Source organism: Herpailurus yagouaroundi, unplaced genomic scaffold (assembly GCF_014898765.1).
Source record: "Herpailurus yagouaroundi ecotype Mexico unplaced genomic scaffold, PumYag 182, whole genome shotgun sequence".
Lineage (NCBI taxonomy): Eukaryota > Metazoa > Chordata > Mammalia > Carnivora > Felidae > Herpailurus > Herpailurus yagouaroundi.
The window spans coordinates 11,591,510-11,607,019 of NW_024412413.1; the positions used below are offsets into that span (position 1 = coordinate 11,591,510).

At 54.3% G+C, this 15,510-nt stretch overlaps 1 protein-coding gene across 1 annotated transcript in view; it reads left to right on the forward strand.

The window, feature by feature from the left end:
• MYH9 (myosin heavy chain 9) overlaps window positions 1-15,510 on the forward strand; it is a 92,443-nt gene that overhangs the window by 644 nt on the left and 76,289 nt on the right. The gene's annotated exons all lie outside the window — the stretch shown is intronic.

The following is a 15,510-nucleotide window of genomic DNA, read 5'->3' on the forward strand; positions in this document are numbered from 1 at the left end:
CGGCCTCCGCGCGGCCGGCGACCGGCGCGAGCGGGCGCGAACGCCGCGGGGCCCGGCCGGGGCACCGCATCCTTCCGGGAGGGGCCCCGGGACCCCTGCGCGACGCTCGGGGACGGCGCCGCTGGAGGCGAGGCCTCGGGAGCCGGGAAGGCTGCGGGGCCGGCGCTCCCCGGAAACCCTCCGCCCCTCCCCCTGCCAGGCGCACTGCCCCGGCGGGGCACCGGGAGCCTCGACCTCCCCCTGCCGCCGGGGCACGCGCCCCGCCCTCGCCTCGCCAAGTGCCCGAGTTGGGCAAACTTTTTAACCCCTTCCGGGGAGCCGCTGTCCCTGGCCCCGAACGGGTGAGCCGAGCTGGGGGGCTTGGGGCAGCGGCCCCTTTGGAAGTTTTCCAGGCGTTCTCGCCACGGAGGTAACGGGCAGGCGGGGACCGTTTGGCAGCTGTCAGGGCGTCCTCCTGAGTCAGACTCGGACTGTCCTGCTGTAGACATTGCGCTCGGCTCAGTTTCCGCCCTCCGCTCCCGACTTCCTCATTCGCCCGGCTGCGATCGGTCGGGCGGAGGAGGGGGACCGGGAGAGGTGCGGGCGGGTGCGTGGGCACCGCGGATCTGCGGGGGCCGGACGAGGCAGGAAAGACTACCCCCCTCCTCTACAGCCCCTCAGCCGTTGACTTCTGACTTCCGCTACCCCGGAGAGGAAGGCCCAGGAATGCCCGCAGCCATCTGCGCCCGCCTGGGAGCGCACCTGATTCCACAGCACCTGGGGGCTGCCCCACGCGGGCGGGGGCGGGGAACCGGGCCCTGCGCCTTTAGGGCCGGCCCGGGGCTATTGCATCGTCCCTGTTTGGGCCAAGAGTCGGGGTCTTTACCCTCCCTCCCCCGCTTCTCTGTACTGGGGGCCTCACTCCACCCTGTCCAGGGGCCACGGCGGGGGCGGGGGGGGGCAGATTGCACCCCCGCATCCCTGTAGAGAGCCCAGTCGTTTATAACAATTTCCCGGACAAGGTGGCCGGCTGCCTTGACTTGGGGGCAGGGTGAGGGCCCAGCTGCAGTCTGTGGCCCCACCCAACCGGTGTGGGGAGAAAGATTGCCGGGAAATCCCAGGTCTTGGCAGGTCCTGGAGACAGGCGGCTCTCTTTGCTGGGCAGTTGAGAGGCCCGGCAGCTTCTCGGTTCACTGCATCCTTTTCTGGGTTTAACAGGATTTCAGAGTAACTGTTGAGTAAGCTCCTTCCTGCAACACTGTGGCCATTTCTGACTCCTCCGATAACCTGCCTCATAACCTCACCTGGTGGTTTATTCCCCTTTTGGTAAGGAGGGAGGTTGCTTTAAGGCCTGTTTAGACAATCACCCGATTAATATTAGTCAGTTTATATACAAGGCTGCTAGATGCATGGGGGAGGGTACATAGATGTGTAATTGAGCAAATATTTAACTGCCTGCTGTGTGCCAAGGACTCTGCCAGGTGGTGGGGGGTGTGAGGTTGAGTAAGACCTGGCCCCTGCCCTCGGGCACTTAGGGAGAGCCTGAGACAAATCTGTAGATGACATGGCCCTCAGAAAGGTACTGTGAGTCATGGGGACTAGGAGAAAGGAGCCAGTCCACTCTGCTGACATCCCAGAGGCTCTTGGAGGAGACCTCTGCCCTCCAGGGGTTTACAGTCCTCAAGGGGAAGTAGCATCTGAATGACTGAAATACAAAGGCAGCCTGTGATGAGCGTCCCAAGCACACCAGAGACAAAGGATTCGAGGAATTCCAAGAGGGAGCACTTGTGTCTGGAGCTAGGGGGACAGGGAGGGAGGCTGGCCCCGGAAGAGGGAGCCCGCTGCAGGGCTGCAGGCTGGGCAAACTGAGGCAAGCCCTCAGTGTTGGAAAGCGAGGCCTCCTATTAGTGTGTAATTGAGCAATCAAGAGATTGCTTAGTGTAATTTGAGAGTCACTGTGCCCCCCACTTGGCTGCAGGGTGACACCAAAAGGCTCTGCTTTGGGCAGATCCAGGTGCCTGGATTGATTGGCAGGCTCTGTTCTGGGAAGGGCAGCTGGAGAGGGACATTCTGTGGGGCTGCTTACCTGGGGGGCACATGAAGGTCCAGGAGAGAGAGGGTCAGGGTCCTGGCTTTCTGTTTGTTTTGTTTTTGTTTTTGTTTTTGTTTTTTAATTTTAAACTCTTTAACCTAAGGGGTTGGAGATAGGAGAAGTTCCCTCTTGCAGGATGAAGGACGCATGTGAATCACAGGCTGCCTCTTGCCTGTTCTTGCTCCAGAAAAAAACAAAACAAGGATCTGTTAGCTTTTCAGAAGGAGCAAAGCACACTCAGAAAATGCAGCATTGTTGTGCGGCCTGCTAGGGTATTGCTAGAAACCAGACTAGCTGTGTTTTCTTCACTTCCTCTTCTAGCTAATCCTTCAATAAAGTGCTTAAGACAGCCCTTACCAGCTTGACATCTTTATTTCAAAAGGAGAGGAGGGGTTGGCTGTTTTCCCCTGAGCCTGGCCTTACCCTTCTCTTGAAGGGGGAGAAAGAAACCCAAAGCAAAGGGGGGAAAAAAAAAAAACCCATGCCTTGACAGCTTCCTCCCCAGCATCATGTTCCAAAAATATTTAGAATAACAAAATCTGTGTGTCGTCTTAATTAAACAAACGTCCTAATTTGCTGAGCATAAAACAGCATCTCTGCCCGCAGGGGCAGGAAGTGCATTTTCCCTTTGTGCAGCCCCAGAGAGTCACTGCCTCTCCGCCTTTAACCCTTGGTGCGCTGAACTTCTGGGCTCAAGGACTCTGGTGACAACAGAACGGAGTCCTGGCTGCCCCCTGGGGAGTGGTGGTGCTCCTGTGGCTTACAGAGTCCCATTCTTAGATCTGGGAAGAGTGGGGGCGTGAGCTTTGGAGCTAGGCAGAGTTCAGATCCTCACCCTGCCATTTAATTAGGTTTATGACCTTGGGCAAGTCGCATAACCTCCCTGCGTCTCAGTGTCCTTATCTATAATATGGGAATGAGTACCTACCCTGAAGGACTAGATGTGAGAACTAAAAGAAGTAAGGTGTGTAAAGGGCCTCATACATAGTGGCTATTTAAGTTTTTTAAAAAAATATGTAAACGACCGGTCTCATCTCCCTGGGTCCTCAGGTGAGGAAACAAGGAAGGGAAGGGTAGATGGTTTTCCTGGCTCCTTCCTGCTCAGTGCTCTTTCTGCTTTCTAAAAATGTGTGTGTGTGTGTGTGTGTGTGTGTGTGTGTGTGTGTGTGTGCGTGCGCGCGTGCGCGCGCCTTGTGGACTGTAAAGCCCAGGTGGGTCTGGGATCCATCCGCTGATGCTTTTGGATGCACTTGGTAATGAGCTTGTGCTGCGTAGCCTGGTTTCAGGACTCTGGCCCAGGCACAAGGTGTGCAAACTATCTGTGGTTTTAGTTCTAAAACATGGTTTCCTGTGATCTAGGAAGTCTAGGGTACAGCCAAGGGGTGACATGGAGAGAGCACAGGACTCAAGGGCCTTGAGATCTGCCTTCCGGCTCTGGTTGGAGGAAAACTTGATTTGGATAGAAAGGGCCCTAACATCCTACAAAGACATCATGACAGTTTATGTGCCCACCTATGAAACACAAGAGTGCCTGGGAAACTGGAAGATTCAGTAATCTTAATTTCTCGGAGATGCCCCAAGTGTTTAGAGCACAGTCTCATGCCCTACTGATGGGAGTGTAAGTTTTAACAACTCTCTTTTTAAAAGTACTTTGGCAGTGTCTGCAAAGCATAGTCCCTCTGACTAATTTCCAGGAGCTCAACCCACAGAAAAACTCAAATATGCAAAAGGAAACGTCGGAGCATATTCTTTACAGCATTGTCATTAAAAAAAAGAAGAAGAAGAAGAAGAAGAAGAAGAAGAAGAAGAAGCAAACTGTCCATCAAAAGGGTCAATTAATCATGGCACAGTGGGGATCCTTGTTGCCCTTAGAAGAATGAGGCTGATCTGTACGTAGTTACAGGGCTAGTTACAGGGCGTGCTCTCCAAGATACGTTGCAAATGGGAAAAACTAGGTGCATAGCAGGATATATGGTGCTCTTTTTTTTTTTTTTTTTTTTTTTTTGGTAAAACAAAGTATGTCACCTGGGCTCTGCATGGAAAGATTCTGAGATGCTGGCAATAGTGGCTGCGTCTAGAAAGGGAAGAAGGCCCAGGAAATGAGCATTACTCTTCAGTAAATGCCTTTTTGGTTTTATTACGTGTCAATATAAGGGGATCTTCCTGCCATTCTTGTAGGTTTCCACTTCAAAGTGCATTGCTTTAGACTCCATATTGAGTGTCTATTGTGTGCACGGAAGGAGGAAGGATCCTAGAAATGGACTGGCTTGCTCCCATGGCTGGAACATTTTGGGTCCCGTTTTCTTCCCCCGTGACATCATATTGCCAGAGTAACCCCTCAAACGAACGCCTATTCTGATCCACTCCCTCGTGTGCTGGGAAGTGATAGATGATGGCTTTTTCTTTGTAGGAGAAAAGGAAGCTCGCAGTGTGTGTCTGGAAAGTATTTGGGGGCTACCCTTTTGCCGGGCTTCCCATGATTCCCCTGGCTCCACATCACACGTGGTTCTTTCCTGGGGAGCCCACTCTGACCATTGGGCGAAACCAGACCCTTATTCACTTGGATTTTCTTCTTTTTTTAAGTTTTTTGTATTTCTTTTTGAGAGAGATAGAGAGACAGAGTGTTGCAGGGCAGGGGCAGAGAGAGAGGGAGACACAGAATCGGAAGCAGGCTCCAGGCTCTGACCTGTCAGCCCAGAGCCCAACACGGGGCTTGAACTCAGAAGCCATGAGATCATGACCTGAGCCGGACGAAGTCGGGTGCTGAACTGACTGAGCCACCCAGGCGCCCCCGGATTCTCTTCTTTTTTAAAGTTGGAATCACTGCAGCCACTAGCGTTCTCCTTCCCACGCTGTCCCCAGTTGTCCCTCAGACTTCTGGGTTTTTAATGCATTAATAACAGTGGAAAAGCCCAAATTCTTGAGAAAATGTGATCAAAAGGGGTGTTTTGAATTGGAGGGCCCTGATCCCCTTCTCAAGAGAGACTGTCTTAGCCTTGGATGACGTGGGTGCTGGAGAAGCCACCAGCTCTGCTCACCGCTGAGTTGGCTTTTTTTTTTCCTGTGGCGCAGCCAGCCGAAGACCCCCCATCGGGGTCTCAGACAGGCCTGTGTCCCTGCCAGGCAGCTTCTGGGCCTCCTGGAGGAATGGCATGAGTCACACATGAGCACACAGAATGAGCCTGGGTCTAAAGTGGGCCTGCCACCCGACGGCAGATGGTTTGAAGGCTGGAGGCTGGCTGGGATCTCCCCCGCCCCAGTCCCCACCTCCCCACCTCCCCACCGTACATTTGGGAAGCCTGAGGGGAGCTGCCCTCTTGCACCTGATGTGTGTCCCTTTAAAAAGTAACTTAGGAGGGCTTCTGTTGGCATTTCTCAGGCCCCATTCTGCCCTCTAGGTGATTCAGCACCCAGAATGGGACACAGCACACACCTGGGGCAGGTGGGCCCAGGGGAGGCCCTCGGATGGCCTTTGGCTGAGGGCGAGGCCTTCCTGGGAGTGTCTGCAGCGGCCTTCAGCGGCCCTCTTCACCTCCCGTCTCTCCACCAGGAACCCTCCCCTCTGGCTGAGGGAGCCTCGCCTTGCTGGGCCTTCCGGAAGTTGCCACCAAAGGGTGTGGCTTCCTGCTGAGGCAGGTTGGGCTGCGGCCTGGAGGGAAGAGGAAGGTGTAGCTTGTCTACCCCCCCCCCCCCCCACTCACTTGCTTCCTTGGTGCCTCTAAGGTCCTCACAGGTCCTTACAGTCCTTCCTTCCCAGAAGAACAGGCCCCCCACCCCGGGGAGCTTTCTCTCACCTCTGTGGACATTCCCATTTTGGGAACTTATCACCTTCAAGACTTCTCCCTTTTCACTTGAACTGTAATTCCCAGTGTCGCCCTGCCCCAAAGGAAAATGAACAGCAATAAAACCCTCCCTGCTGAATTTACCTAGAATTAAGGAGTGTCTGAGCTGGATGGACAGTTACCCCCCCCCCCCCCCCCCCCCCACTAGAGGGGGGTAGCGATTTACCCCAGCTCTTTGTTGCAAGGCGGTGGGAAGCTTTGGCTCCTGGTTTCCCTCAGAATCACTTAGCCTCCTTTAAGAGTGTTTTCAAAGTGTTATCTTCCCTTTCTTGGCCTTTATGCACTGTTTAGCCAAGGAACACACACTTAGCCCCTTTAATCTGTCCTCAGGAGTTTATTCTTCCACACCCTTCATCCTTTTCTTCTGGTGGGGAGGGGCACTACGGTTAAGAAATCGGGTGGGAAGTGTTCTCGGTTTCTCTGAACTTCTTCCAGCTGGACAGGGCCCCTTCAGCTGAAAGCTTGCACGGCCCAGAAATCAATATTTCACATGGGGGAGCGCCAGGCCGCAGGGTGGGCCGTTCGGACGGCCACACTGGCTCTCCGCTGCCTGTTCGCCGGTCCTCATTTCTAGTCATTTCTAGTCATTTCTAGTCCTTTAAGCACTGAGCTGATCGGTTTCTTGTCTTTTCAATATGAAGCCCGTGGTGGAGGGAACAAAACAAGGGCTTTGGGATCAGGCAGAGCTGGGACCAGACCCCCACCTGTGCTCCAGCTGTTAGACTGCGGCCTCAGTTTCCCCACCTGCAACACGGAGATGCCTGTTTTTTTTCAGGCTGGTAATTACATGTAAAGATAAGTGAAGTGGTCCAGTTCTTTCCTTCCCCTTCCTTCTTCCTCCTTTTTCATGGTCTCACCAATATCATCTGTCCTCCGTGGGCAGTAGGAGATGCGTGGTCAGATTTTAAAGATTTTAAATGTGTCTGACAAGTCTGTCCCTCGATAACAAAGTGTGAAGGTGAAGAAGGCTGAGGAACCTGCCAGAAAATCTCCTGGGTCGGATGCTGAGGTTTTCAGGGTCTCAACCTTTGCAGCCTTCTTACCACACGGTACAGTTCATCTTGGCACATGGATCTGAGCTGGGTTAGGGATCTGAGCTGGGTTAAGCATTTTTTTAAAAGGGCATTATAAAGCAGGAGAGGCCCCTTTATTTAGAGTTGCCTGTGTTCAAAAGCCACTGCACTTCCTGTGTTTTGCATGAAGTCACTGGGCTGGAGAAGGAGCTTCCTGTCTGATAAACATAAAGACAGGCATTGGAACTGGTTGGGGGTGACTTAATCTAACTGGTCTGGGATGGGGGAGAAGACCCTGGAACCCACCGGACTGAGGACCTGGAGGTCAGAGGCAGAGTCTTCCCTCAAGTCTGGACCCATAAGTCACCTCGTGCCTGGCACAGAGGCGGCTCCTGGTTAACACAGTGGAGTTCAGGGCTCACTGGTGACTTTGCCTGTAAGCCTGGGACGAGGAGGTCCAGGCAGCCACGGCTTTAAAATACCACTCACCGCTCTCTCCACTTTACAAAGCATGGGTGCCAGGCACTTGTCTGGAAATCTCCGGGCTAAGAAAAGTGGTGGCTGGGAGTCATCTTAAAGTTTTTGTCTATTTTTAATATTGAAGACCAGCTCTTGGGTATTGAGGGTATTGACCCCAAATTTCTTTGGCAAATCTCAGTCGTCCGAAGACTCCTGGGGCTCCCGCTGCATGGCCTGACCGTGCTGGGCTCGGTGGGGCTTCAGTAGAGGTGGAGGGCAGAGAGCCCAGCTCCGTCCTCAGCGGCCCTACCCTCTAACGGGGAGTTGGGACACTGGGGGAGAGAGTCGTCATGTCTGTGTACCAGGCACACTGCTGGTGCTTTTACATGAATTATCTCATTTAATTTTTTACCCCAGTCTCCTGAGATAAGAAATTACCCCCATTTTACAGATGAGGAGACTGAGCAGGTATTGAGATTCTGGCACTCTGACTCCAGACCCCTGTGTGACCTTCACCCCTGAACTTGCGTTTCCTCACTTGAGGGTGGGCTGCTCCCCAAGAACTGCTCTTGCACAGGTGGCCAAAAATTCATGAAAGGAGCAGAGGTTTGGGCTGCTGCAGAAGGGGGCCTCTGTCCCGTGGGTGCGATTGTCTACTCAGAGCAAGGTTGCTGGATCCCTAGCGTTGCCTTGGCTACTGACATCACCTTTAGCCTCAACTCGCCATTCCTCAGATGTGTGTGGTTGGTCCTAAGGGAGGGCAGGTGACAGACCATGGCAGCATAAGTCCTGGTTGCTGTTGGCTGCGCCCTGGCCGGTCCTCACTGGGGAGCCAGCCAGCTAGAGGCTCGGCCGCCATCTTGACTAGTGGGCTCTTCTTGGCCTCAGCCCAGTTGCAAACATGCATTTTTTTTTTTATTTTTTTTTTAAACGTTTATTTATTTTTGAGACAGAGAGAGACAGAGCATGAACGGGGGAGGGGCAGAGAGAGAGGGAGACACAGAATCAGAAACAGGCTCCAGGCTCTGAGCCATCAGCCCAGAGCCCGACACGGGGCTCGAACTCACGGACCGTGAGATCATGACCTGAGCCGAAGTCGGATGCTTAACCGACCAAGCCACCCAGGCGCCCCAAACGTGCATTTTTTCTTTCCTTAATTCGTGTATCTGCCCCTCATTGTTCCGTTGTCATGCCTCAGAGCTTACTCTATATGCTAGGCACTGGGCTGGGTGGTGCTGGGACTGCAGAGGTGAAGGAAGTGGGGCCCTTGTTTCCAGGAGCTGACAGTTGTCCCAGGGGAGAGGGCCCAGGGGGCTCTGGGAAGGCTTCCAGGAGGAGGGGGCATCCAAGCCCATTGCAGGTAGGGATGTGGCCTGGAATGTGTCCAGGGAGCTTTGTTGTTCAGGCGCTAAAAGATTTTCCTCTCGTCTCGAGGAGCGCCGGGCCCCAGCCCCTCTCTCAGCCCCCTCCGTAGCCCATATGGCCCATTAAAGTCTAGTTCCTTGTGCCATTCCCTGGGAAACGTGGGAGTGCAGGATTCCCTTCCCAGGTCCTTAGCCTCCGGGTGGGAGTTCTGCCTGTGCCCTCTGGTTCTGTGGTCAGCACGCTGTTCCCAGCTGAAGGGCCGGGGGTGCGATTTTTCACAGAGTGTTGAGAGAGACGTAATTGTTACTGGAATTAGTTTGCTTTTTAAAGTAAAAAGGGGAGTGTTGTTTATAGCAAAACAGTATAATAACAAAGCTGACAAGAAGCAGATTTGCCCCTCAGTCTGTCCACGGTTTGCGTCTTTCTGGGTTTCCTGTCCGCGCACATGCCCGTTGTACAAACCTGTGAGCAGAACAGATACTGTTGTGCTCTGACTCACCCAGCACTGCAACCTAAAGTTTCCTGTGTTGCAACAGTCTCCACAATTATTATCTTAGTGGCTATGTTATGGTCCACAAAGGGGAAGAACCATTATTTCCATTGCCAGAAAGTTCCATGGGTTTTAGTGACTCTTGAGATTCATTCAGCAAATACATCCTGAGCATCTGTTCTAGGGCAAGAAACTGCTACGTGGCTGGGCTGTAGCCGAATGAGGCATTACAGGCCCTGCCCTCAAGGGGCTCAGGTCTAGACTCCAGGAAAAAGCACTTTACTCTGGTGTTGTGGGTTGTGTTAGAGGTGAGCCTAGGAGAAAATGGCGGCTTGAGCACCCAATTTGAGTTGACGGAAGACCACTGTGTCTTCAGTGGTGAGACAGCTTAGGAGCAAGGACCTGGGAGATCTTTCTGGGCTCTTTGGAGTTAGATCTCCAGCTCCCGCACCCCCACAGCCAGCTTCGCGGGCCTGGGCCAGAAAACAAACACCCTGGGAGGAAGGTTCCGAGGGGCCCTGTCCCCTGGGGAAACCGCCCCCTGGCCCTCCCGAGAGACCTCTCTGTACCTAGGTAAGGGACAGCACGGGATGGGCAGGGATGATCTCTGAAAGGTCCCAAAGCGGCTGGCAGGCCACTGGGCTCTGCTGAGGTTACTGCCCAGGGAAGATTCAGGATTGTAGCAACAAGTTGCAACACTTTAGTTTTGTTCTGAAGAGAAAGTTTCAGAATCTTAGTGGCTGCTTTGGAGTAGATAGATGTTTACAATGGTAAGGGAGTCATTTGGGCCTGGGCTGGGCATGAGGGGAGAGGATGGGTGGCCAAGGGTCTAGAAAGGAATGCAGTGGCTTTGTTCTAGTATTTTCTTTCATTCCACGTCACTGGCTTCCTGCAGGTGTTCCTTTCTTTGTTCTCCCTGCCCTGCACTGTCCTGTCCCCGCAGCTCCTGGCTCGAGGGAGCCTACCCTGAATCCCGCCGTCTTCCTAGAGAGCAGGAGACAAGTCCTTTGCTGTTCCGAAAGGAGCTTGTCAACCCCACCCGGCGAGGGAGTGAGAGGGTGGGGGCAGCCCCAGATGTGGTCGCTGGGACACTTCCGGGCCCTGTTCACGTTTCAGGCTTTGTCCACCAACGCCAGCCCCCTCTGCAGCCTGCGGGCAGATCTGGGTCAGTACCAGGCTGCCCAGGGATGACGTTTGACCAGGAGAGTTTCTGTCACTGTCCTCAGTGCCACCCATTGAACACACACACTCAAAAAAACCCCAAAACCGAACCAAACTTTATTTTTTTTACATATTGACTGAAAATTGCTAATAAGAATCAAACGTAAGCCGGGCATTTCAGCACTTGGTAGATTATCTCCTGTCACTTTGTTGACACTTCTGTTTGGTGGTGATTATAAGCTGGAGATTATCTTGGAATTTATACCATCTGTAATTATGGGCCAGCTCCTATATTGGAGGTGGGAACAGGGACTAAGAGAGTTCGATAAAGCAGGAGTCGGTGGTGGACCGTGGGCCAGGGAGTGGGTGACTCCACAGGTAGCAGCTGGGTTTCCATCCCATTTTCACTCGGTTTCTTTGTTCGTTAGATATGCTGGTGGTGAGGTGGAGCCTGCGTAGGGGCCCGGGAGGCATGACCGGTTTACGACCCAGGTCTGTAGCTCACACTCTAGAGTGGCAAAGCAGACAGCGGCCGGGCACACAGGCTCGCCATGGCAGGTCAGGATGGTGGACCGCAGTGGTCAGACAAGGGCATGTACGGGGTCCCCCGGGTGGGCTGGCTTCGACCAGAGAAGTTTGTCTCTTACAGCTCTGGAGGCTGGGAGTCCACGAGCAAGGCACCTCTGGCAGCCCAGGTCTCCTGAGGGCTCTCTTCCTGGTTTACAGACGGCTGTCTTCTGTGTGCTCGCATCCATGGTGTCTCCTGCCTTCCTCCTCTTCCAGGGACACCAGTCAGATGGGGGAGCCCACCTTGATGCTCTCATTGTTCCTTCCTCACCTAAGGGCCCGTTGTCAAACACAGTCACATCTGGAGGTCCTGGGGGTTAGAGCCTCAATGGGTGAATTTGGGGGGGTGTGGGACACAAGTCTGTCCATAATGGCAGAAGGGAGTGGGTGTGGTTGTCAGTGGCGGGGGCGGGGGGGGGGGGCTCTCTAATAATCCAGCAGCATTCTTCCTATTCTTCCAGGTGTGAGGGGCTTTTCTTGATTTCCCCAGTTTTAAGTGCTTTGAGCCCCAGGTTCCTCCTCTGTAAAGTGTGGCTAATCTCAGTGTCCTTTGAGTGCCTCACCAACCCTTCTGTGAACTCCGCTCCTGGTGGCTCCCAGTAGGTGTCAATCCCCATCCCCTTTCCTTCTGTCCCTCGCTCCCCAGAGCCCCTTTTCCTTCTATCCTGCTTCCTCCTCTCTGCTGCCCAGGACCACTGCAAAGTATCAGGGGGCTCGTGGAAGGGACCGGGTTGTTCCAGCTTGCTCTGCCTTCCTCACCGGGTCATCGCATCCTGCTCACCCCCCTCCCCTCCCAGTTCTTGTCAACCAGTCATTCTTGGAGATGGCTTGTCCCCTCTGATGAGCCATAAACACTGTTCTTACACGAGTGACGGGTATCACTTAATAGAATGCCGGTGCGGGGAATTTAGACTTACAACCCGAGTTGCTGCCCGATAATGCTTCCCCTCGGCACTTCTCTGTGCTGGCTGACCTACTTTTGGGTCTTGCTTCCTCCCATTCGAGGTGCTGCTCCTGAGACCCTTGTACCATGCCTCGCCCTTGGTGGGCACGTAAGGTCCGCTTGAGGAACCAGGAATATATATATTCACCGGGGTGTGCGGTTTATCATCGGCACCTCTGCTTAGCTCTGCAACACCTTGGGTGGAAGGAGGGGTCTCAGTCTGAACCACTGTAGTGTGTCTATGTCTGGTCCTTACGTAACAGGCAGGGGGCTCTGGGGTTAGACCCTTGGTCCTGATCCTGATTCTCTCACTTGCCAGCTCTTTGGCCTTGACAAGCCACGCCCCCTTTCCATGCCTGTTTTCCTCATGTGTGGAATGAGGTAAATAGAGTCGCCATAGAGGATTATGATGCTCAGTAAAGCTTGGCTCTACTGTTTATCTGTTTTATTGATACGCACATTTAAAAACATCTTTTAAGTAAGCTCTAGGCTTGAACTCACGACCCTGAGATCCAGAGTTGCATGTTCCACCGACCGAGCCAGCCCGGTGCCCCTGTTTAGACACAATTTGTCCAGCGCAGTGCCAGTCTGTTATAAAAATGTCAGTTGTTATCCGTTTTCAAAACCCTGTTTCAATCAGTTTTTTTGCTTTCGATATAAAGTTTGAAGTCAGGCTCAGGCTGATGCAATGCAAGTCTCCCAGTCCCATGAAGGCGGCGGTGTAAATGTTCCTGCTTTATAGCTGGAAAAGCTGAGACCCAGAGAACCTGAGTGCCGGGCCTCAGGTAGCGGGTGAGAGAGCCCAGATCCTACCCTGCTCCTCGACGTTGACCTGATGCCCAGTTATTTTCTCTGTCTGCTTTTGTGGCCTCCCCTGCCTTCTCATCCCACTTCACACAGTCAGTGGGGGGGGGGGGGATGTTTATGAACCTGGGGTCGGGAGGCGGTCACGCTTTTGTACATAGCCTTAAAGCAGTGAGTTCTGGTGCCGCCCCGCTGGCTTATGGGCCCAGGTGTAAAATACAGCCCCTCCTGTCACTCCGAGACCCATCGGCGACCCATCGGCGGGCAGCAGGTGGGGGTGGGTGGCCAGGTGTGTGAGGTCGGGTCAGCCCGGTTCCTGCAGGGCAACTAGCTTTTCTCCCGCAGCTTTCCAGTGCCGCTGCCTCCCGAGCGGCCTGCCAGCCGACAGCGCCCTGCTCTCAACGTGCCGTCTGCCCAGAGCCGGGCCTGCCGCCCGCCAACTGTTTCCTCCTTTTGCCAGAGCGAGTTGGAGGTGGCTGTGTCGCGCCCAGTGCTCGTTAAAAATGCCTCATTATGGGATTAATTGCTCGGTGGCATTTACAGGCCCCCCCATCAGTGTTGTGACTTCTCGCCTCCGACCGGCTCCAAATCCTTCGTCCAAACCACCTGGAGTTGGTTCTGCTGACTTTCTGGCCGGCACCGCGAGCCTCGTGTCAGAGAAGGAATGGACAGTGGCCTCCGAGGGCGAGGCTGGGGATCTGGCGGCCTCCCCCCTCTGCCACTTATTAGTGCTGGAACCCGGGCGTTTTCAAAGTGAGGACCCTTCCAAGATGCAGAGCGCCCGGGTGCAGACTAGTGCAGTATCACACAGGGCAGACCAGTGTATTACAGGGAGGCTGGGAAAGGACGGCCCTCTTCCCCTTTAAAACGAGTCGGAGTCGCGGGCTTTAATTAGCCTTAGGTTGAAATAGTGGACGCCCCTCCCCCTCCCCCCCTTCTGGCTTTCAAACAAGAATCTGAAGAATGTGATCCTCTGTGCGGACCCGAGCAAAGATCAGGGGCAGGATTCAAAGCTCTTCCGGGGGCTTTACCAGGCAGCCTTTGTGCTCCTGGACCGGGGACATTCCGCATTGGTTGTGGCTGGAAGCCTCTGACAACTACAGGCGCTTTGAATTCCTGGCTCCGAAGGGGACAGCTGGGAGGGGTGGGGGGAGTCAGGTTAAAGAGGAGTTTGCCAGGGAAACGCGTCTGACCGAGGGGCTTGGCGTCAGCCAGGAGGACCACCTCTGTGGTGCGTGACCAGGCAGATCGTGGGTCACCAGAGGCTCCTTCCCCTTCTTGATGATTCTGTCTGGTCTTTACAGACCTCACACGTTTGCTGCCTCACCAGGTGCTCAGAGGGCGAGCTGAGTGGTCAGGCATGAAAACCCTAGGGCCACTCGTCAGACTTCTGGGGCACAGACACCAGCTGCTACTACCTGCGTGCCCTTGAGCAAGTCACTTAGACATTCTGGGCCTCAGTTTCCTCATCTGCAGAACGGGATCCTAGAAGAACGTACCTCGCTGTTGTGTGGGCTGGGGAAGCTCTCCTACGAAAAGCACCCAGAACTCAGTGCTAGCGGGTTTTATTTGTGGGGCGTGGGCCCGGTGACACCCGGTTTACGGATGAAGACAGGGAGGTTCAGAGCCCTCAAATAACATTCCCGGAAGGGCGCTTGGGTGGCTTCGTCGGTTAAGCATCCAATTCTTGGTTTCGGTTCAGGTCATGATCTCACAGTTGCGTGGGTTCGAGGCCTGTGTCGGGTTCTGTGCTGGCAGCATGGAGCCTGCTTGGGATTCTCTCTCTCGTTCTATGCACCGCCCCCCCCCCCCCCCCCCTTAAAATAACTAACATTCCCAGAGATTCCCTCAAGCTCTGGGTAGAGACTCCCATGCTCACCCCAGGCCAGCCCCGATCACATTTTGCCCTGATCCCACATCCCTGGAGTGTGCACACACGTGTCTGTGTGCACCTGCCTGTGTGTGTACAGGTTTGTGTGTGTGCACATGTCTGTGGGATGGGTTCGGTGCGAATCTGGCAGCTGGGGGCCGCTGCTCCTTCCTTCTCTCCTGTGCGGCCTTGGCCTTGGCCCCTTTGGAACCAGACCCGGCAAAGGGGCAGTTCTTGGCGGGTGGTTAAATAATCAGCAGCCGGGTTTCTGGTGAAGGATGTGGTGAGGTCATTGCTGCAGCCAGGCTCCCTGCTCAAGGACAGCTGGGGTGGCCAGCCTTTCAGACGGGGGCATCACCACAGCCTCCTCGAGGGATTAATTAGCCTTCTCTAGTAATCTAATTTCTCTGTAGCGTGGGAGATACACGGGTTTTATCTCCACTCTGCGACTAGTTCTTGGGTGATTTCCCCCAGGGAGGCCAAAGGCTCTGGGATGCGGCCTGCCCACCCTGGTTTCTCTGGGGAGCTCGGTCCTGTCCTCCAGGCAGCCTGTGTGCCCAGGGCTGGCACCTGCTGGCTCACTTGAGAATAGTCCCAAGTGATGGCAGTGTAGGGAGGAGGGACAGTTCGGCGTGCAGGTTTGGATTTCTTGTTTCTGCAGCTCAGGGTGATCTGGAGCAGCCCAGGGGAAGTGGCCTCCTGCCCCAACCATCCTGAGTCCTTCACTTCCCACGACAATGGTCACTGTTGGCTTGTCCTGACTGCAGAGTTTGTCTTTTGCCCCCTCTGACCTCTTTTGTGAGATCCTCATTACCCCTCTGGAGAGGAACGAAGGACGAGAATCCTCTCAAGTCTTTGTTCATGCCGCCTGGGTGGAGAAGGAGGCCATGCCAGAGTCCTTTTGCCTTTGAAATTGGAACTGGGG